The following is a 21948-nucleotide window of genomic DNA, read 5'->3' as shown; positions in this document are numbered from 1 at the left end:
CTGCAACAACCACCACTGATTTTCTGATTTACCCTACTTGTAGATTTGTACTGTCAAAAGGTATTGTTCCAGTTAAACAACTGCATGTTTGCACAAAAATACACTATTTAAGTATCTTTACAATATGTTCATTAGCTGACAATATGATCCCCTAACTACCAATCCATTCTGTGAAAATACTTCCCATTTACGCAATATTTGTGAGACGTCCGCTACAGAAAGTGTGATAAGGATTGTGGAAAGGGCCAAATAAGGTGTCGGTCAGTTTCATTTCAAAATTGTAATTTATTGAATTTATTGTAATTTAATAACACCTTCAAACCAAAAAGGGACATAGCCGAACCTTTCCAACTACAAGTTTCAAAACGCAATTCTTTCACGGCTGAAGGCCTCCAAAAAAGAAATCTTAAAAAGCAACAAGATAAATGTCAAGTCAGTTAACATCGCAAATTTTATATATATATATATATATATATATATATATATATATATATATATATATATATATATATATATATATGCGGAAAGCCTCATGGCAAAAGTGGATAGAACAATAGAATAAAAATAAACAAGGTGCAATACAAATGGTTGAAGGCCATAGTTAATTTTCAAAATTTTAAAATATATTTCGCTTAAGGGGAAACTTTGAGAATAAGGCTTTAAGCGGCTGAAGTCCCACAGTCGATTTTCCATAAATTCAATAATACCTTAAACTTTAAGTTTTCAATGGGGGAACGCAAACTAAGTAAACAAACAACGTAACGACAATAACTAAATTTAAGAATAAGGCCACAGTTGATTTACATAAAACACAACAAATTTCTTTTTAAATCATTGGCTATAATTGATTACCAACAGACCATTAAACAAACACCCATGAAAAGGGCAGTATAGACAACTGCGCTCGGACGCTTCCAGGGGGACGGTGGGGAGGGGGGGGGGGGAGGGGGCTACCCAAGAAACATTAACGACCACCGTTCACTTAGATGAGACAGGTGTTGGGCCCAACTACACTTGATCCGTCGGTAACCCAACCGAGAGACAGTCACGGACCGACTGACCAAACGGCTTGCAAGCCACCAATCCGTACATAAAAACTCAAAGACCAAACTCTTATGGACGTGATTATCCAAAATGAAATATGTATTAAGCTGTCAAAACTACACACCATGTAGGACAGCGACAACAGGTGAGGAAAGGACGCTGCCTGAAATTACGTTAGTGGCCAGGGCAGGTAACTGGAACACTAACGGCCACAAGGCAGAAAATTCCGCTGGTGCACTTGAATTCTAGTGAACCAATATAGTTAATTCCACCGCACGGCGGCTCGATTTCACCACTAAAAACACTCGGTGTTGCTCACAGGAAAAGCTCCCCAACAGCGAACCACCGCAGTGAACGGCACAACATGAACGGACGTGGCTTGGGTACTTAACACACCACTCAACTTTGACGTCCTGGGTCGATGAGCCACGAAGCTCGTAGCGATCGGGCACCTCCACACACGCTCCGACACTGACAAGGGGAAGGCCTCAGACACGACCAACCGATTCGGTTCAAATTTGGCAGGTGGCTAGTGTACAACCTAAAACGAAGGAGTCTAAGATATTTTGGGTCAACACCCCCGCGTTTTTGAGAAAATCACCCCTAAAGGTTATGATGAGCAATCGACTCAAAATTGGAGGGATCGATAGATAATTGTAAATAGAGTATTTTTCATCATCAGGTATGGGGTCCGCAAACGCAAAGTTTTCCAGAAATCGAGGAAAGAAACTTTTACAACTGACACTTCTCTACCCACATGGTAAACGCTTTTCGCCGACTCTTCGGATGGAACAGTGTAGCTGTCGAAAGATTGCATTCATTAGATGTTCTTGGTGCCATGAGTATATTTGTTTCGATTATTTATATGACAAGTACCATCCATCTAGTTGTTCGAAGAAAAGTGAGGACACATAACAGTGACTGGAAGAGCCATTGTAAAGTGCCCTGGAGTAACATTTTAGTTGTTGACTATCCCAAGAGGATTGAGAAATTTCTTTGCCTACGTTATTGTTATCATTCCTTATGGATTTACTCAACTTATTAACCCTCCTAACAATTGAGATATGAAAAATACAAACGAAAAGAAGAACATCCGCTAGGTTTCTTCGAGATTCGAGCGCGCCTTCTCCGATTCCCAGTCGTTGCCTTGTCCTTTGCGCTATCTTTTTATTTCTTTCTTTAATCTACTTTTGCTCGGGGTGGACGTCATAAGACATTCGTTTAAGTTCGTTGTTGATCGATTAACTCATTTTTTTTCTTTATTATTACAGAGGGCAGCTAACCCTCTGACCGAACACGCTGAGCTACAATGCCGGTGATATCGTTGCTGTCGGCGAGAAGCGTTTACCATGTGGTTACAGAACGGCAGTTATAAGAGTTTCTTACCTCGATTTCTCGAAAAGTATGCGTTTTCGGACCCCTTATCTGGCGATGACAAATGCTCTATTTACAATTACCTATCGATCCCGCTAATTTTGAGTCTATTACTTTTCATAACTTTTAGGGCTGATTTTCTCAAAATTGCGGGGGTGTTGACCCAGAATATCTTAGGGTCTTTCATTTTAGGTTGTACACAAGCCACCTGAGAAATTTGAGCCGAATCGGTTGGCCGTGTCTGAGGTCTTCCCCTTGTGAGCGGAGATATCCTCCCTGGTCCGCAGCAACCGACCGACTGCCCTCAGCATGGCGACAACATCTAAAACAGTCGTCAGTGAAAATGACGCCAACTACGCACACAACCTGACAAACACTTGCACGAAGACCTGAAGGGTACCCAACAGTAACTTAAGTACGCAAGCAAATCGGGAGTCGATGCACACACATACAGCCGGTTCATGAACCATCGGCGAGCCAAAACGTGTCGGTAGGACGACCGACTGACGACCCACCAAGACCGTGGCCCGGCTCAAGTGACGCGTGGCCGTAATGGACGGCGAGCCATGTCGACGCAGACCTCTCTGCTCCGGCCCGACTGCGCTGGTACTGCATTGCAACTCCCCGACTGGCACGTCCGGACTGCACCGCAGACGCGTTGCAACTGACTGGCAGCCGGAACTAGCAACCCGACAGACCGGGAAGCAATAGCAGTCGAGCAAAGATACTACGAGAGTGGATATATCGATACGCGCCGCTAGCGCCGCTCACGGCAAGCAATAGCAGTCGAGCAAAGATACTACGAGAGTGGATATATCGATACGCGCCGCTAGCGCCGCTCACGGCCAGACAAAACAGCAACTCAGTGACACCAGTAATTTAAATTAACGTAGTAAGGTGGAAGTACGTTAAAAACAGGGTGTAAAATACATGATGGCGGGCACATGAGCCACCTACGGCTCAATTTGCAGTGCAAGTTTTAGATGATTCACCCTTTATATTAAGCGTATTCAGGTCTGTGACATTACTGCCAAGTTTCTATGAGATGTTGTTCCTTTCTCTGCTACTACTTCACTGTTATTATTTTGAGTGTGCTGCATCCTTGTGCTTAAGAGAGAAACTTTGTATTCTTCGCGCTGGTATGATGCACTCACAGTGTGGTCTCAGCGTCCTGTTGTAGGCGGGAGGCAATCAGTGAGTTTCAGTAGAAGAGGCTCGCCTGCCCGTGGAGATGGAAATTTTTCACAGAAGCGAGGCTGCTGCTTCCTTCGCGCTGTTGTGCACGAGCCTGCCTCCTGGCGTAGCTGTGAAGGGAAGGAGGGGGAGGGGGGATGCCGTGCTGCCGAGTTTTACATTTTTCCCCCTTTCTGCACGTACATCAAAGACCGAGATGGTTGGTTGATTCGTGGGAGGGGGCCAAACAGCGAGGTCATCGATCCCATTCGATTAGAGAAGGTCGGGGAAGGATGTGTGCCGTGCCCTTTCAAAGGAACCATCCTGGCATTTGCTGAAGCGATTTAGAGAAAAATACGGAAAACCTAAATGAGGACGGCCGGACGTCAGTTTGAACCGTCGTCCTCCGGTGTGCTAACCACTGCACCACTTCGCTGGGTAAAGACCGAGATGCCATGGCATTGGCCGGCCGCTGTGGCCGAGTGGTTCCAGACGCTTTAGTCCGGAACCGCGCTGCTGCTATGGTCGCAGGTACGAATCCTGCCTCGGGCATGGATGTGTGTGATGTCCTTAGGTTGGTTAGGTTTAAGTAGTTCTAAGCCTAGGGAACTGATGACTTCAGATGTAACGTTAACTTTGATTTTTTGATTTCCTGAGCGGAGCGTGTTGTGCTTTCTCCATACAGTGATCCACACTTCTTGGTACTTCTCCACATTGCTATAGCCGTTCCTTAATTTGATTTTAGAGAACTTTGCTCTCTGTTAACTTTCTTGTTTCTCTCAATGTATGTCAATCATTAGAGCAAATAAATAACTGTTATCTCAGTCAAGTCTTAGTTTTCAAGATCCTTCACTGTCTTACTGCATTTCCTTTGTTACTGTGGTGTCACCGCCAGACACCACACTTGCTAGGTGGTAGCCTTTAAATCGGCCGCGGTCCGGTAGTATACGTCGAACCCGCGTGTCACCACTACCAGTGATTGCAGACCGAGCGCCGCCACACGGCAGGTCTAGAGAGACTTCCTAGCACTCGCCCCAGTTGTACAGCCGACTTTGCTAGCGATGGTTCACTGACAAATTACGCTCTCATTTGCCGAGACTATAGTTAGCATAGCCTTCAGCTACGTTAATTGCTACGACCTAGCAAGACGCCAGTATCCGTACTATAGATATTGTGAATCATTTACCATAAAGAGCGACGTGCTCCATTAATGGATTATAGTTAAGTATTCCACCAGCTACGTCCGTTTTTCTCAATTCTAATTCCCTTGTCATGTTCCAGACCTCACGCCAGCCTGCATGAGCTAAAACGCGTGCATTTCGGTCTCCTTTAGAAAAACACGGTTGGCTCTCCTGCCAACCACAACAGTTATGCTTCCCACAAATAAGAAATAAAACCTGCGGTACACCCTAGTTGTTGTCCTGACTGTGGTGGTGTTTTCGTTATGCACAGTGACTGTAGTATCATTGCCACAGATACTACCGCAACACCGCGCCAACACAAGGTTGGCAGCCCGTCGTCTGCCGAGCACAGCGCACTCTAGCGGGCTGTGCAGCTCGACGGAACTGGAGTGTGCCTCGTTCACGTCTTAGCTGGATTTCAACCTAGGCAGACGCACTTTCATAATCGGCCCTCAGCCAGTTCTGTAATGTTTCCATTGATTCTCTGAGGAGGGCCCATCAGGCTTAGTCCCTGAGAATATGTTGTGTTAGTTCATGGTATTCCGTGTTACCAGATTGTCAGTTCATAGACGCAGCTGCAGTCCTACAAACTATTGAAGATAAGTAAATTTCATTGTACTATGTGTTTCTTGAATAATAATCCTTCTCTCTAACAGTGTGCCGTACCTCATATTATTGCAACCAGGACTCCTTCAGCTCCTATCAACTCGGCCTCCTACTTATTTGGATTTAGTAACGACCTGAAAACACCCACGCGTTTTGTGCCTCTAAACCGTGAGACACAATAGCGAGCAAACTCAACGATCAGTTACGTTAAGATTTCAGAGAAAATAACGAGCAATAGACTGGCTCGTCTGGTATTATCAAAGATTTGTTTTATAACGAATATTACACTTACTTTCCTCGAGTGAGTTCAGGACATACCCGACACGAATTTCAAGCTGACACAAGTTACTGAAGTGATGCAAAGATGAAGAAGCATCCTTCTTCCATCTATTGTCCACATTAAATAATGCGCAGTCCAAGTAATTAATAAGCAAAATGTTTTAGGGGTCTGATTCTTGAAGCTGAAAATCTAACATCAAGTCCTCGCGGTTGGTCTGAACTAAACAAATTAGAAGATTGTTGTTGCAGAATTTTTTACGTAAATATGCTTTCCACAGATTTTCTCTCATTTTAGTATATCATACAATATTCTGATTTTTCACTTTAACAAAGCAGAAATTACATTGTCCGCACCTATTATACAAAAATACGTCGGATCACATCAGAGGCTAGCTTATGACTATCACACTCTGCGGAAATAACAAAATTCACAGGGTTTACAATTTTTCTTGACAAATGAATTCCTTCTAGTTTTCGTTACATTATTAATTTTGATTATTATTTCATAAATAAAAATAGCAAACAGTACAGGATTGCGTAATTAATAGTAGAAACCTTAAGTGCACATGGCTTGAAATGTAACAAAATGGTTCAGATTGCTCTCGGCACTATGGGACTTAACATCTGAGGTCATCAGTCCCCTAGAACTTAGAACTACTTAAACCTAACTAACCTAAGGACATCACACACATCCATGCCCGAGACAGTATTAGAACCTGCGACTGTAGCGGTCGCGCGGTTCCAGACTGAAGCGCTTAGAAATGTAACGTACCGTGTATAAAATTATATGAAAGTTTTCAGAAAAGCAACTGAGATAATACTGTCCCGTCCAAAAGTCGAAAAAAATAATACGGGCATTGACAACTACTGTTGAGGAATAGTAATGCTAGAGGATGATGTCCCGTTAGAACCTGCACCGAACCACTCTTCATACTGAAGGCCGCAATAACAGCAGCAGCAACAAACTGCTGTAACGGGAGCCTATTAATGTGACCAGTCGCAAGTGATCACAGCAGACAACCGTGACTGAAGACAGACCGAAAGAAGCGGAACCGCTTCCTTTTCACCAACCGGAGCACCGACCTACAAACGCCAGCCCTCATCTCCTCGACCGTCCAGTAACAGCCGGCAGCGCTCTGATAACTACAACACTGCGCCGGAGCAGCCTACCTTCCGGCTGGAATCGCAGTCCTCGGTTCGCTGCTCCAGTAACGATCGTGCAGCGGACGGCGGCTGCTGGAGCAATAACGGCGCCCGTGGGCGTTGTCGGCCACCCATGACCATCTCCGCTATCTCTTCCGGCCACGCTGTTAGCTGATGGGTGGCGTGTTCGCGTTCACTCAGTATTTACGCCTCACCAATACTATGCATTAAGTACTATATGCGCAGGCTAAATTGACAGTCCGCGAGGGATCGAGCGACCACAACGGATTCAACGTATTACATCGCTCCTGCGGGTAGTGAAAATACAGTATTTGTGGAGTGAGCAAAGTACACTGCGCATTGTGGCGATACCTGTAAGACACCGCTAGCCCACGCCTCTCGCGGTGTGCGTTTAACCCCATTTAAATGACGCGCCAAGCGCGCGCCCAGCGGCTGTACGATTAATTAAATAATCGGCGTGCTAATCACAGTTGAAATCTCTGGTCCAGAGGGACGTGAAGAGGCTGTGGTCCAGAGAGAGAGTAGAGTCAGTCGAGTCTTGTTCAGTCTTAAGAATCAGTCGAGCTAGAAAGTGTCTTGTGAAACGATCATTCTGTGGATAATATTAGTGTGATGATTTCTTTTATATGTGTTGTGTTGTCTTCTTCGATGACTAAAAAAAAATATATAGGTAAAATAAATTTTTGTGATGTCCATCAATAAGTTCATTCCAGTAAAAATAGAACCACTTCCCTACACCTTTTATTCACCCTTTTTTCTTTCTTTCCTTTCAACAAAAAAAATTACCACCCTCCCTTTTTTTTTTTAATTCCGGACATCACACTGGCGACCGTGACAGGACAGATCGTCTTACTTAAACTTTGTACTTTAGGCTATAATTCTTTATATATGTATGTACTTGTCATATGTTTGAAAATGTTGTATAATGCTGGTGCAAACACTGCACAACCTTGTTCGTCAACTCAAATCTGGTACTGCCGCGAAGTTTGAAAAACTTACGCACCAGTAGAGGGGGCCGTGTGGCGATACCTGTAAGACACCGCTAGCCCACGCCTCTCGCTGTGTGCGTTTAACCCCATTTAAATGACGCGCCAAGCGCGCGCCCAGCGGCTGTACGATTAATTAAATAATCGGCGTGCTAATCACAGTTGAAATCTCTGGTCCAGAGGGACGTGAAGAGGCTGTGGTCTAGAGAGAGAGTAGAGTTAGTCGAGTCTTGTTCAGTCTTAAGAATCAGTCGAGCTAGAAAGTGTCTTGTGAAACGATCATTCTGTGGATAATATTAGTGTGATGATTTCTTTTATATGTGTTGTGTTGTCTTCTTCGATGACTAAAAAAAAAAAAATAGGTAAAATAAATTTTTGTGATGTCCATCAATAAGTTCATTCCAGTAAAAATAGAACCACTTCCCTACACCTTTTATTCACCCTTTTTTCTTTCTTTCCTTTCAACAAAAAAAAGAAAATTACCACCCTCCCTTTTTTTTTTAAATTCCGGACATCACAGCATCTATACCAAACTGATATAGTTATGAGACTTTCGTATAACGCTGTAACACTAATTGTTTACGAGAGGTATACATAAAGTTTTAATTATCATTGTGGTGTCACCGCCAGACACCACACTTGCTAGGTGGTAGCCTTTAAATCGGCCGCGGTCCGTTAGTATACGACGGACCCGCGTGTCGCCACTATCAGTGGTTGCAGACCGAGCGCCGCCACACGGCAGGTCTAGAGAGACTTCCTAGCACTCGCGCCCCAGTTGTACAGCCGACTTTGCAAGCGATGGTTCACTGTCTACATACGCTCTCATTTGCAGAGACGACAGTTTAGCATAGCCTTCAGATACGTCATTTGCTACGACCTAACAAGGCGCCATATTCAGTTACTATGAGTGTATTCTGAACTGATAATATTGTGAATCATGTACCGTCAAGAGCGACGTTCATCATTAATGGATTAAAGTTAAGTATCAAACTAATTACGTCCGCTTTCTGAATTCTAATTCCTTGTCATGTTCCAGACCTCACGTCAGTATAGTCCTTCCCTCCTCACGCCAGCCTGCGTGAGCTAAAACTCGTGCATTTCAGCCTCCACTAGTAACACGGTTTTGGCTCTTCTGCCAACACAAGAATCATCTACATCCACGTAAGTACATAATTACTCTGAGGTTTACAATTAAGTGCCTGGAAGACGGTACACCTCACCGGCTTCAAACTATTGTTCTAACGCTCCACTCTCGAACAGCGTGCGGGAAAAATGAACACTTAAATTCTCCTGTGCGACCTCTGATTTCTCTCATTATATTACAGTGATCATTTCTTCCTATACACACTGAAGCGCCAAAGAAACTGGTATAGGCATGTATTCAAATACAGAGGTATGTAAAAAGGCAGAATATAGCGCTGCGGGTTCGAATCCTGCCTCGGGCATGGATGTGTGTGATGTCGTTAGGTTAGTTAGGTTTAAGTAGTTCTAGGGGACTGATGACCACAGATGTTAAGTCTCATAGTTCTCAGAGCCATTATAGCCTTGCGGTCGGCAACGCTTATATAAGACAACAAGTGTCTGGCGCATTTGTTAAATCGGTTACTTCTGCTACAGTGGCACGGTATCAACATTTAAGTGAGTTTGAACGTGATGTTATCGTCGGCGCACGAGCGATGAGACACAGCATCACCGAGGTAGCGATGAAATGGGTTTTCCCGCACGATCATTTCACGAGTGCACCGTGAACATCGGGAATTCGGTAAAACACCATATCTCCGACATCGCTGTGACCGGAAAAAGATCCTGCAAAAAGGGGGACCAACAACGACTGAAGAGAATCGTTCAACGTTGCAAAAATGCAACCCTTCCGCAAATTGCTGAAGGTTTCACTGCTGGACCATCGATACGGGTTTTCGGAGCCGAAGACCCACTCGTGTACCTTTGATGACTGCACGACACGAAGCTTTACGTTTCGCCTGCGTCCGTCAACACCGACATTCAACTGTTTATGACTGGAAAGATGCTGCCTGGTCGGACGAGCCTCGTTTCAGATTTTATCGAGCGGATGGACGAGTACGAAGACAAACTCATGAGTCCATAGACCCTGCATGTCAGCAGGTATTATGCAAGCTAGTGAAGGCTCTGTGATTGTGTTGGACGAGTGAAATTGGTGTGGTACGTGACCCCTGATACATCTAGATACGACTCTGACAGATGACGCAGACGTAAGCATCCTGCATCCATTCATGTCCATTGTGCATTCCGACGGACGTGGACAATTCCAGCAGGACAAAGCGACACCACACACGTCCAGAATTGCTACAGAGAGGCTCCAGGAACACTCTTCTGAGTTTAAATACACGCTGGCCACCAAACTCCTCAGACATGAACATTACTGAGCATATCTGGGATGCCTTGCAATGTGCTGTTCAGAAGAGATCTCCACCGCATCATACTCTTACCGATTTATGGACAGGTCTGTAGGATTCATGGTGTCAGTTTCCTCCAGCACTACTTCAGACATGCGTCAAGTCCATGCCACGTCGCGTTGCGGCACTTCTGCGTGCTTGCGGGGGTCCTACACGACATTAGGCGGGTGTGCCAGTTTCTTTGGCTCTTCAGTGTAGACGCGACCCAAGAAAATGTTTTCGCATTCCGAGGAGAAAGTGATTGTAATTTTCCTAAAAGATCCTATCGCAACAAAACTGTCTTTGTTTTAATGACTGCTACTCCAACTCGGATACCATATCCGTGACACATTCACGTTGCGCGATAGCGCATAACGAGCTGCCATTTTTGAACTTTTCTCTGTCTCCCGTCGCTCCTACTTAGTAAGAATTCCATACCGCCAACAGTACTCTAGCAGAGGACAAACAAGTATGGTGTATGCAGTCCCTTTAGAAGCCTGTTGCATCTTCTAAGCATTCTGCCAATAAAACACAGTCTTCGGTATGCCTTCCGCACAGTATTATCTATGTGGTCGTACTAATTCCCATTGTTCGTATCTGCAACTCCTAAGTAATTAGTTCAATTGATAGTCTTTTCATATGTGTTATTTATGGTGTAACCGAATATTAACGGATTTCATTTATTACTCCTATGGACGACCTCACACTTTTCCGTATTCGTAGACAACTGCCACTTTTCGCGTCATGCAGACATCGTGTCTAAATCATTTTGCAATTAGTTTAGATCTTCTGATGATTTGACGAGACAGTAAATGACAGCATCACCTGAAAACAGTCTGGGAGGGCTGCTCAGATAGTCACCTAAATGCCGTTTGATCAAAAATCAGTATAAACTTGAAAACTAAATAAATCGCGGAATAATGTAGATAGAGAGGTACAAATTGACATACATGCTTGGAATGACATGGGATTTTATTATAACCAAAAAAATACAAAAGTTCAAAAAATGTCCGACAGATGGCGCTTCATCTGATCTGAATAGCAATAATTAGCATAACAATGTAAGACAAAGCAAATATGATGATCTTTACAGGAAATGCTCAATATGTCTACCATCATTCCTCAACAATAGCTGTAGTCGAGGAATAATGTTGTGAACAGCACTATAAAGCATGTCTGGAGTTATGGTGAGACATAGGCTTCGGATATTGCCTTTCAGCATCCCTAGAGAAGTCGGTCGATCACGATACACTTGCGACTTCAGGTAACCCCAAAGCCAATAATCGCACGGACTGAGGTCTGGGGAACTGGGAGGCCAAGCATGACGACAGTGGAGGCTGCGCACACGATCATCACCAAACGACGCGCTCAAGAGATCTTTCACGCGTCTAGCAATATGGGGTGGAGCACCATCCTGCACAAACATCGTACGTTCCTGCAGGTGTTCATCAGTCAGGCTGGGGATGATGCAATTCTGTAACATATCGGCGTACCTCTCACCCGTCACGGTTGATGTGGTAAACCCAACCCATACCGTGACTTTCTCGTCGTGCAATGTAGTTTCCACGACAGTTCTAGGATTTTCAGTAGCCCAAATTCTGCAGTTGTGGGTGTTGACAGACCCTCGAAGCGTGAAATGAGCTTCATCGGTGCACAACACGTTATTCAGTTAATCGTCATCTTCCGCCATCTTTTGAAACGCCCACACCGCAAATGCCCTCTGCTTCACTAAATCGCCAGGTGACAGTTCATGATGCCGATGGATTTTGTACGAGTAGCATAGGAGGGTACGCCTCAGTGCCAACCATAGTATATGGAATGCCGGTGCGACGTGGGACTGCACGAGCGCTGACTTCCCCGTGCATAGACGAACCCGCTGCAGTCTCCATTTCTTCCTGAACTGTCTCAGCAGCATTACGCCTTGTGCTCGGTCGGCCACTACGGCGTCTATCGTCTAAACAACCCGTGGCTTCGAACTTCCAAATCATTCTCGCCACAGCTGCATTTGTCAACGGACTTTTACCCGTTCGTATCTCCTTCCTATGACGATATGATCGTAACGCTAAACTAGCACATTCTCCATTCTGATAATACAGCTTCACTAAAAGCGCCTTTTCAGGTAACATCAACATGCTGCGACTGCTGGCGCATCTGATTCTCTCTCTCATTACAGCTCCTTTTTATACACGATTGTCATGCGCAGTGACTGCCGTTTTGCTGTCCAGCGCCATCTGTAGGACATTTTTGTGAACTTTCTTTTGTTCTAATAAAACTGCATGTCATATCAAGCATGTGTGTCAATTTTTACCTCTCTATCTACATTATTCTGTGGTTTATTAAGTTTTCAAATTTATACTGACTTTTTCATCACCCGGTATATTCAGGATGACTCAAAAGACCGTTCACGTTTGAAATTTCTGTACATGGTACAGGCAAAAATTCACACTCATGTAATGAAATGGGGTTTTACTGAAACCGAGAGGGAGCAAAAAATGACCAACTGGTAGCGCTCCGTATGATACAAGAGCAATAGTGGACATAGTAGCAATTGCCGCGCGGGGTAACCCCGGGGTCTAGGGCGTCTTGTCACGGTTGCGTGGCTCCTCCCGTCGGAGGTTCGAGTCCTCCCTCGGGCATGGGTATGTGTGTCGTTGTTAGCGTAAGTCAGTTTAAGTTAGGTTAAATAGTGAGTATGCTTTTTTTCGAGAACTAACACCTAACAGAAAGATGTACGGTATTTCATGCAGGTAAAAGCAAGGTCACACATTGCCAATTCTCCTTATGACAGCAATACAAACAGCTTTCGATGGTAAGATAGCTAGCTGCTCTCCTCGTCCTCCAGACCTAATTCCATGTGATTTTTATCTTTGGGAAATGTTAAAAGACAAGGCGTATGCAACTAATCCCCACACGCTCAAAGAGTTGGAAGACGGGGTTCGGCTAATTTCCCAGATTTCGGCAGCGGAAATTCGTCGATTGTTTACTAATGTGTTCGGGAGATGTCAGGCTGCTCTTACCACAGAGGGACATTTTGAGCACCTACTGCAAAAAAAAAGGTAGACTAAAGTTGATCAAATGGCAACGTTGTTTATGCTTCCCCAGGGGAAGTGCGCGCAGACTGGTGTCCGAGAATTGGGCACGGTGTCGGCAGGTGGCCGTGCAGTGCGACCTGCTGACCCCTCTCCGGCGACTTTCTTGAGACACCCTGTGCTGTCAACCCCGATTACGCGGTACCTCACGACAAGTCGACCGGAGCGCACTCACTCCCAGGTCCAATAATATTATGGCCGAGCAACACTATATGCGCAGTCGAAGTGACACTCCACACGGGGGACGCTGGGAGCGACAGTAAGGGATCCTTCCTCTTCCATTGCACGTAGCACAGTTACACTGCACGTATAGGAGACGTACTGTATTTTACGGACTGCAAGACGCACCTTTTTCTTCTAAAAATTTCCCCCAAAATACAGGTGCGTCTTATACTCGAAATTAATACAAAAATATGCAGTCTTTGATTTAAAATTCCCGCCAGTAGACATATACACTACTCGCCATTAAAATTGCTACACCACGAAGATGACGTGCTGCAGATGCGAAATTTAACCGACAGGAAGAAGATGCTGTGATATGCAAATGATAAGCTTTTCAGAGCATTCACACAAGGTTAGCGACGGTGGCGTCACGTACAACTTCCTGACATGGGGAAAGTTTCCATCCGATTTCTCATACACAAACAGCAGTTGACCGGCGTTGCCTGGTGAAACGTTGTTGTAATGCCTCGTGTAAGGAGGAGAAATGCGTACCAACACGTTTCCGACTTTGATAAAGGTCGGATTGTAGCCTGTCGCGATTGCCGTTTATCGTATCGCGACATTGCTGTTCACGTTGGACGAGATCCAATGACTGTTAGCAGGATATGGAATCGGTGGTTTCAGGAGGGTAATACGGAACGCCGTGCTGGGTCCCAAGGGCCTCGTATCACTAGCAGTCGAGATGACAGCCATCTTATCCGCATGCCTGTATCCCTGAGTCAACAGATGGGGACGTTTGCAAGAAAACAACCATCTGCACGAACAGTTCGACGACGTTTCAAGCAGCATGGACTATCAGCTCGGTGACCATGGCTGCGGTTACCCTGGACGCTGCATCACAGACAGGAGTGCCTGGGATGGTGCACTCAACGACGAACCTGACTGCACGAATGACAAAACGTCATTTTTTCGGATGAATGCAGGTTCTGTTTACAGCATGATGATGGTCGCTTCCGTGTTTGGCGACATCGCGGTGAACGATTGGAAGAAGTTATTCGTCATCGCCATACTGGCGTATCACCCGCCGTGACAGTATGGCCTGCCATTGGTTACACGTCTCGGTCAGCTCCTGTTCGCGTTGACGGCACTTTGAACAGTGGACGTTACGTTTTAGATGTGTTACGACCCGCGGCTCTACACTTCATTAGATTCCTGCGAAACACTACATTTAAGCAGGATAATGCACTACCGCATGTTGCGGGTCCTGTACGGGCCTTTCTGGATACATAAAATGTTCGACTGATGCCCTGGCTAGCAGAATCTCCAGATATGTCACCAATTGAAAACGTCTGGTCAATGGTGGCCGAGCAACTGGTTCGTTACAATACGCCAGTCACTACTCTTGATGAACTGTGGTATCGTGCTGAAGCTGCCTGGGCAGCTGTACCTGTACACGCCATCCAAGCTCTGTTTGACTCAATGTCCAGGCGTATGAAGGCCGTTATCACGGCCAAAGATGGTTGTTCTAGGTACTGATTTCTCAGCACCCAAATTGCGTGAAAATGTAATCACATGGTAGTCCTAGTATAATGAATACCCGTTTATCAGCTGCATTTCTTCTTGGTGTAGCAATTTTAATGGCCAGTAGTGTATGTCGCGAGAAACCTATCTCTCCCTGGCGGCATTGGACTCAACTGACAGCAGCACTGCACCGGTGCGACGAACATGAGTTGCGACAATTCACAAGCCTGCTAACGCTGTCTCCCTCCCGCCCCGCCATCACAAACCCGGAACACCGTCTAGCCTACGATGCATCATTGCAGTCTACGGTGCCAGTAAACTTGAACTGAAAGTGATCTGAGTTATCGCTAACAGTACAATATTGTTATTAGCAACCAGTTTCGTAACGGAAGAAAATAAAAGGTGTTCATATGATGCGAGCTATAAATTGAAAGTAATATGCAGAAGACCCATGGAAACAGAGCAGCTGAGTATTATTTAGGCCCTCCACGAACAGAAAAAGACATTCGCGATTGGCAGGCTAATACGGAAGAACTGAAAAAAATGAGAAAGACTAAATCTGCAAATAGATTGGTTCAAATGGCTCCGAGCACTATGGGACTCAACTGCTGTGGTCATTAGTCCCTAGAACCAAAACCATAATATCTAAGAAAATGCCACAAGAGTATGAATATTACTTTTCCATCAGTTTATTATTCAATATCGAAAGAAAACCAGCGTGGAACTAAGCCAAATGGCGTTTGATGTGCTGAGTAACCATGCATGAGCAGGGCCTATTAGACGGAGGGCTTCTTACAGTCGATCAGTTCCAGTCACTCCACCAGGAAGGAGGTACACGGCTCGGTTTGTCTGTAGTTCAGCCATGCCTAGACGGTCAATACCGCTGTTCGATCGCGTCCGCGTTGTTACTTTGTGCCAGGAAGGGCTCTCAACAAGGGAAGTGCCCAGGTGTCTCGGAGTGAACCTAAACGATGTTGTTCTGACATGGAGGAGATACAGAGAGACAGGAACTGTCGATGACATGCCTCGCTCGAGCCGCCCAAGAGCTACTACTGCGGTGGATGACCGCTACCAATGGATTATGACTCGGAGGATCCCTGACAGCAACACCACCATGTTGAACAGTGCTTTTCGTGCAGCCACAGACGTCTGTAACGCCGGAAATGCAGATCCCTCTATTTCCATCTATTGTACTATTTTTTTCCTTATTTTGTTACCTGAAGATATGACATTTCTATATTGTAATTGTTTTACTATTTGTATTTATGCCGATGTAGAATTGGTTTGTTTTGTAAATATTATTTGTATTTTTACGCTGGGTCTGGCCTAGAGAAAACTATGCTATCGAACGATTACATCGATAGATCGTGTGGAGAACCAAAGTGTTTAGGATCTTTGGTAGTGTTAACTCTGAAGCGTGGAGCGCGGGCAGAGAGGGTCTGGCTGGAGTAGGGAAATGGAGCAGGTGTGTTGTGACGCTCCCGCGCGTTGACGCGCTTTTGAGGTTTGGCAGCATGTAATTGCGCTCGAATTGCTATGATAGTTTCTGGCACGGTGTCGCGGACGAGAAGCATTAGCTGGCGCACATCAAGAGCCCGTTTCGCCTGGTGACCGTGTCGAGAAGAAGGCCCGCCAACATCCAGCTTCTGCAACAGCGACGGCCGACAATGAGTGACTGTCGGTCGCCACCTCCCCGACCGACGACTGCAAACCTTCAATCAACCAACACGCAAGACTAAAAGCACGTAAAGTTTTAGAACTGTATGGCCGACCTCAACTTTTCAAACTGTTGCATCAGAAAAATACAGCAACTTCTTTGTTGCTCATTGTTCCAATTGCATTACCAAGCAGGGTCCCTTCCTTTTCTGGAATGAACTTGAGTGTCGTTGAAATTCATACGCCAGCATTAAAGTAATATCATTCCATTTCACTGCTTTAATTTCAAAGTTCAGTTAAAGTATTCATAGCTGGCTACAATATTTAGATTACACAAGCAGAAATTAAGAGTGCGAGTTTTGTTACCATAATTTAGCTTTCCTGTGACTGCAGCTCAGCTTGGTACGTACTAAATTTTACTATTGTTAATTGTTCAGAATCATTTAATTCAAGTTCAAAGTTAAATCTCTTATTTCTAAATTGCGTAGATTCGAGTAGCTTTTGAAATGATTGTTGAGGTAGTCCAAGACTTACCTTATTTTATTGAATTTCGTAGTGCTTCAGAAACAAAGTTCACTATTAATTTCAGTCACTAAATTATCTTTCATTTTTCCGGTTTTATTAATTCTTTTGCTAAATTAAGTCAGAGTGTAGCGAAATTTATTACTTCTGACAAACATTCAATTTTCACACAACACGTGTCAACCTTCAGTTGCCACGCTTTTGGTGCTAATTATAAGTGCATTAATCTTTCATTTTCAGTTATTATAGTAGTTGTTCATAGGACTGGCGACCGTAATTTTCCCCAAATCTCAAATATCTAATTAACGCCAATTAATTGTTAACGTAACGACCGCACATTTACTTTCTTTACTAATTTTACCCTTTCTCAAAATTAATTTTCACCAATTTCATTTGCATTTTTCCTTTCATTTAGATGTAACCCTTTCCTCCCTCTTTACCGACAAATTAACTTCGGTGACGATTGCTTTTCCCAAAATTCCATTAGGTGCACGTGGTTTAATTTTTCACTGTCATTAAGGTCGATAAGTGAGGGGGAGGTTACACGTCGTATTGTGACTCTGTGCGCATGATGCACAACTTCACTCCCAATGTCCATGGGGAGGTCCATCTTTGCAATCACAACACCGTGCAACACGCCGAATGAGTGTCGTATATGCCTTCTACCAGGCAATCGACGGAGACGTGTTTGGAGGCAACCCGGTCAGGCTGAACGCTTTAGACACACAGTCCAGCGAGTGCAGCAAGGTGGAGGTTCCCTGCTGTTTTGGAATGGCACGGGGGCCGACGTACGCCGCTGGTGGTCATGGAAGGCGCCGTAACGGTTGTACGATACAGGAAGGCTTCCTCCGACCGATAGCGCAACCACATAGGCAGCATATTGGGGAGGCATTTGTCTTAATGGACGACAATTCGCGCCCCCGTCGTGAACATCTTGTGAATGACTTCCTCCACGATAACGGCATGTTCGACTAGAGTAGCCAGCATGTGCACCAGTCATGAACCCTATCGAACATGCCTGGGCTAGACTGAAAAGCTCTGTTTATGGACGTCGTGACCCACCAACCACTCTCAGGGATCTATGCCGAATTACCGTTGAGGAGTGAGACAATCTGGACCAACAGTGCCTTGATGAACTTGTGGATAGTATCTCACGACGAATACAGGCATGCATTAATGGAAGAGAACGTGCTACTGGGTATTAGACGCAGCGGTGTCTACAGCAATCTGGACCACCACCGCTGAAGGTCTGGCTGTATGGTGTTACAACATGCAATGCGTGGTTTTCACGAGCAATTAAAAGGGTGGATATGATGATAACGTTTAACTCTATTCCAGTTTTCTGTACAGGTTTCGGAACTCTCGGAACCGAGGTGATGCAAAACGTTTTTTGATGTGTGTATAAAAACAAGCAGGCATGAAAAAATGCACTACACTGTTGTCTTTTCATGTTGTGCTAACGGTACTAAACTTCATCCAATGATCATTTTAAGTGCAAAACAATGCCGAAACATTCAAAGCACCACCAGGTGTTGTTCACGTGCATTGTAAGGGTTGGATGGACGTGGCTTGTATAAAATTATCGATTAAAAGAGTGTGGAAGAGAAGGAGAGGTGCTTTGTTGAAGAAGACTTCTCTTTGTGTCCTACATCAGTTTATTAGCCATTCGAAAAATTATGTGAAAGAGAAATTGTGATAGGGAAATACAGAACTTGCTGTTATTCCAGGAACACTTATTCCACAAATGTAACTTCTTGATGTCTCGATAAATTAACCATTTAAAGTGTATATGAGAGAGGAATGGAACAAAAAAAGATGGTTGATGAAACCCAATATGGATTTGCGCCGAACGAGTCTCTAAAAATGCAATCAAAACAGTGTATTCGTACTCGTAGATAAGCAGACGTAGTCTAGAGTGAGAGCAGACATTAATGTTAAATCTTTTAAGAAGTACGGCATAAGCAACTCTATCCATGGCAGTGACGACCATCTTATACATGAAGGGGGCAACGTTGACAACGAAGAGGAAGAAAAAGAAAGTTTAGATGAAAATTTTCAGGGATTTTAGCGGTTTGGTAAAAATATCATTTAAAAAAAATGCTTTAAAATTAAGGTGCGTCTATAGTCCGTAGCGCCTTATAGTCACTAAAACACGGTATCTATAGAGTGAGCAAAGTGCACTGTGCATGTCGCAAAGATCAAGCTGGGATTGTTACGTGAATTTTTATAACACTGTTTGTTTACGAGTTGTAATCACATAATTTTAATTATCACCCAGAAAACATCAAATTGCGACCTTGAAAGTTGATGATGGTGTTAGCCCTTCTCTACATGTTCACCCTTCAATGTGTGCATTCCCCACAGTTATGGAGGAGACCTCGGTTGCAGAACTCTGTATTTTATTTGTTCAGGCAACATCTCAACTCGAAAATCACCACGTCCCCGTCGTGGAAATGCTTGACACGCCATGGTATCTTCATCCGAGAGAAGAGTAAGAAGTCGCTGAATGCCATGACAGGAGAACAAAGAAGGACGAGGCAAACTTTGATAGCTCAGAGAGGCACGTTGTGTGACTGTGTCCCGAGCAGAGTAAGATGAGGTTGTGGAGGAACACGAACATCACCTTGGACATTTTCCCGTGACGCTTCGCCTTCTCGCAACTCGTCACGAGATTTCGATGTTACTCTCCTGTGACGGTAAGCCCCTTACTAGCATAATCTGTTCCCTCCACACCACGGTAGTCCAAAAGAACACTCGGCATCACCTTTCCCGATGACGGTTTGATCTTCGCCTTTCCTGGGTGGTAGGGAATCAACAAGTTTCCAATGTTTGCTACTCTTTTGTCTTGTGGTCATAGTGACACGACAAAGACTCGCCTATGGTGGTTAGTTGGCTAAGGAAGTTATGTGGATTGGACTGACACAATAGCAACATTTACTTGCTGCTGCTTCAAAGACTTCCTTTTGTAAAAGAATATTTCAAAGCGGAGTTCAGCGTTTCTGACATTGATTTGCTATCTACTACTTCAGTTCCCGCCCCGTCTGTGAACATCTGTAGCTGCCGCTATCAGCCTGGACATACGATGAGAATGTCTTTTAGTTTTGTGAGAAATTTTTCGACAGTACTCTGCTACAGTAGTCGATTAATACTTCACGCACTGCCCTTTCGGCATCCAAACATGTTTCATTCGGCATCTCTCTATCGACAGCCCTACCCTTTGTTTTACATCCGTTATGTAGTCGTTTGTGTTTCTTTACAGTGACTCTTTCCAAACATGAACATATCCCATCCCGAAAATCGATTTTTGAAAATTTTGAGCGATATGTTTCAAGATTAAAGTGCCTGCCAGTTGAGATTTTCCAGTATTTCATGCGTTGTGTGTCAATCAGACGGCTAGGAACTAATAATGGGATTCCTCTTGCTGCTTACAATCTTTTTTATCTTCGCATGTCAGCTGTGCTGATTTATGTGAAGATTTTATATCCGGGATTATGTATCCTTTGGTTGTTACAGATAACATTTCCAACAGTGAAATATAAGGTGCTAATTGCTTACGTCTGTATCTACCTATATTCCATGTTTTTGCTTTATCCTCTTCGGGTAGCAAAATTCCTTTAACATTAAATAAGAATAAGGAATGGATCAGAGGAAGCCTTTTTGTTAGAAATCAAATTAGGATGTAGAACCATTCTCTGTGTGTCCAGAAATAAGTGTAGAGTTTTAAAAACTGCCACTGCGCTTATACAATTGTCTCATAATACGTTAACAACAGCTATTTTCCCTACACAACGACATGCAATTTCTAATGGTAAAGTGCGCCTCCATTACCTACGTGAACAACAGAAAGTGTTTCAAACACACACAAGCCGCCAGTTAAACAGAATAATCAGGTATTGTCTCGAAGAAAAACAAAGAAGGAGGAAAACAAAGAAAGTAGTACATATTCTGCGCACGTGCTCCTTTCATCCGGCCGAGTTGACCTTTTAAGTGCAGAAGGGCACCATCTTTCGCCGGCACCGTTTAAATGCCCTCGGGACTCGTCACCTGTGCGCCTGCGCAGTCCCTGCTGTTTTAACTGCCACGCTCGATTCGGGGCCGCCGACGGGCCCGCGTGGAGGGGAGAAGCGGCCCGGGCTCAGCGTGTTCGCGCGGGCCCAGAGTTTGACCAGCCTCGTTGGAGGACGGTCGTGCGTTCGGTTTGCAGTGTGTGTGCGCGGAATTTCCCTTCAGGCGTCTTCAGCCTGAACGCAGTGATTCTCCTCTGCTAGTAAGTACACAGCTGGTTGTATCAATGATTTCTTACCGTCGCATCACTGTCGATATTAAATAAACTGAAATCTATTTTTGTTTACATGTGTGATCTGACGTTTCGCAATGTTTATGTTTGTGTTTGGGATGCACATTTCCGGCGCTGACCGATAGTTCTCTGTTATGTAGCCAGTATTTAAGTTTAGCACGGAAGAACTGCCAACCGAGGCAGTGATCACATTTGAAAGAAAATGCCTTAAGTGTTTTGGCAGCTTTTATGCCTATTCTTAGCTCATCATTTTAAATGCCAAACAAGAAAACTGTCAATGCCAGCAAAACAGCATGTGGGTAAAGGAGTTACAATATTTGTTTACACTGTTCAATTGCCAACTTTAGCATGTAAGAAGAATGTATAGTAGTCATAGGACATGCCCATGCATTTCAAATATGCGTCTCTCTCTCTCTCTCTCTCTCTCTCTCTCTCTCTCTCTCTCTCTCTCTCTCACTCTCTCTCTCTCTCTCACACACACAC

At 44.5% G+C, this 21948-nt stretch overlaps 1 protein-coding gene across 11 annotated transcripts in view; it reads left to right on the top strand.

Moving 5' to 3' along the window:
- Positions 1–20958: 20958 nt before the first annotated feature.
- Positions 20959–21948, top strand: part of LOC126282073 (uncharacterized) — a 431343-nt gene continuing 430353 nt past the window's right edge. For 4 of the 11 annotated variants that reach the window (XM_049981521.1, XM_049981518.1, XM_049981519.1 and 1 more), the window contains exon 1: positions 21317–21435. The gene's annotated coding sequence lies outside the window, so the exon portion shown is untranslated. Of the gene's footprint in view, positions 21436–21948 lie in introns of all 11 variants that reach the window. The other 7 variants (XM_049981522.1, XM_049981526.1, XM_049981523.1 and 4 more) reach the window with 4 other exon arrangements.

This window comes from Schistocerca gregaria, chromosome 7 (assembly GCF_023897955.1).
Source record: "Schistocerca gregaria isolate iqSchGreg1 chromosome 7, iqSchGreg1.2, whole genome shotgun sequence".
Lineage (NCBI taxonomy): Eukaryota > Metazoa > Arthropoda > Insecta > Orthoptera > Acrididae > Schistocerca > Schistocerca gregaria.
The sequence above is the reverse complement of the archived record's forward strand: the minus strand, read 5'-3'. Positions and strand labels throughout refer to the sequence as shown.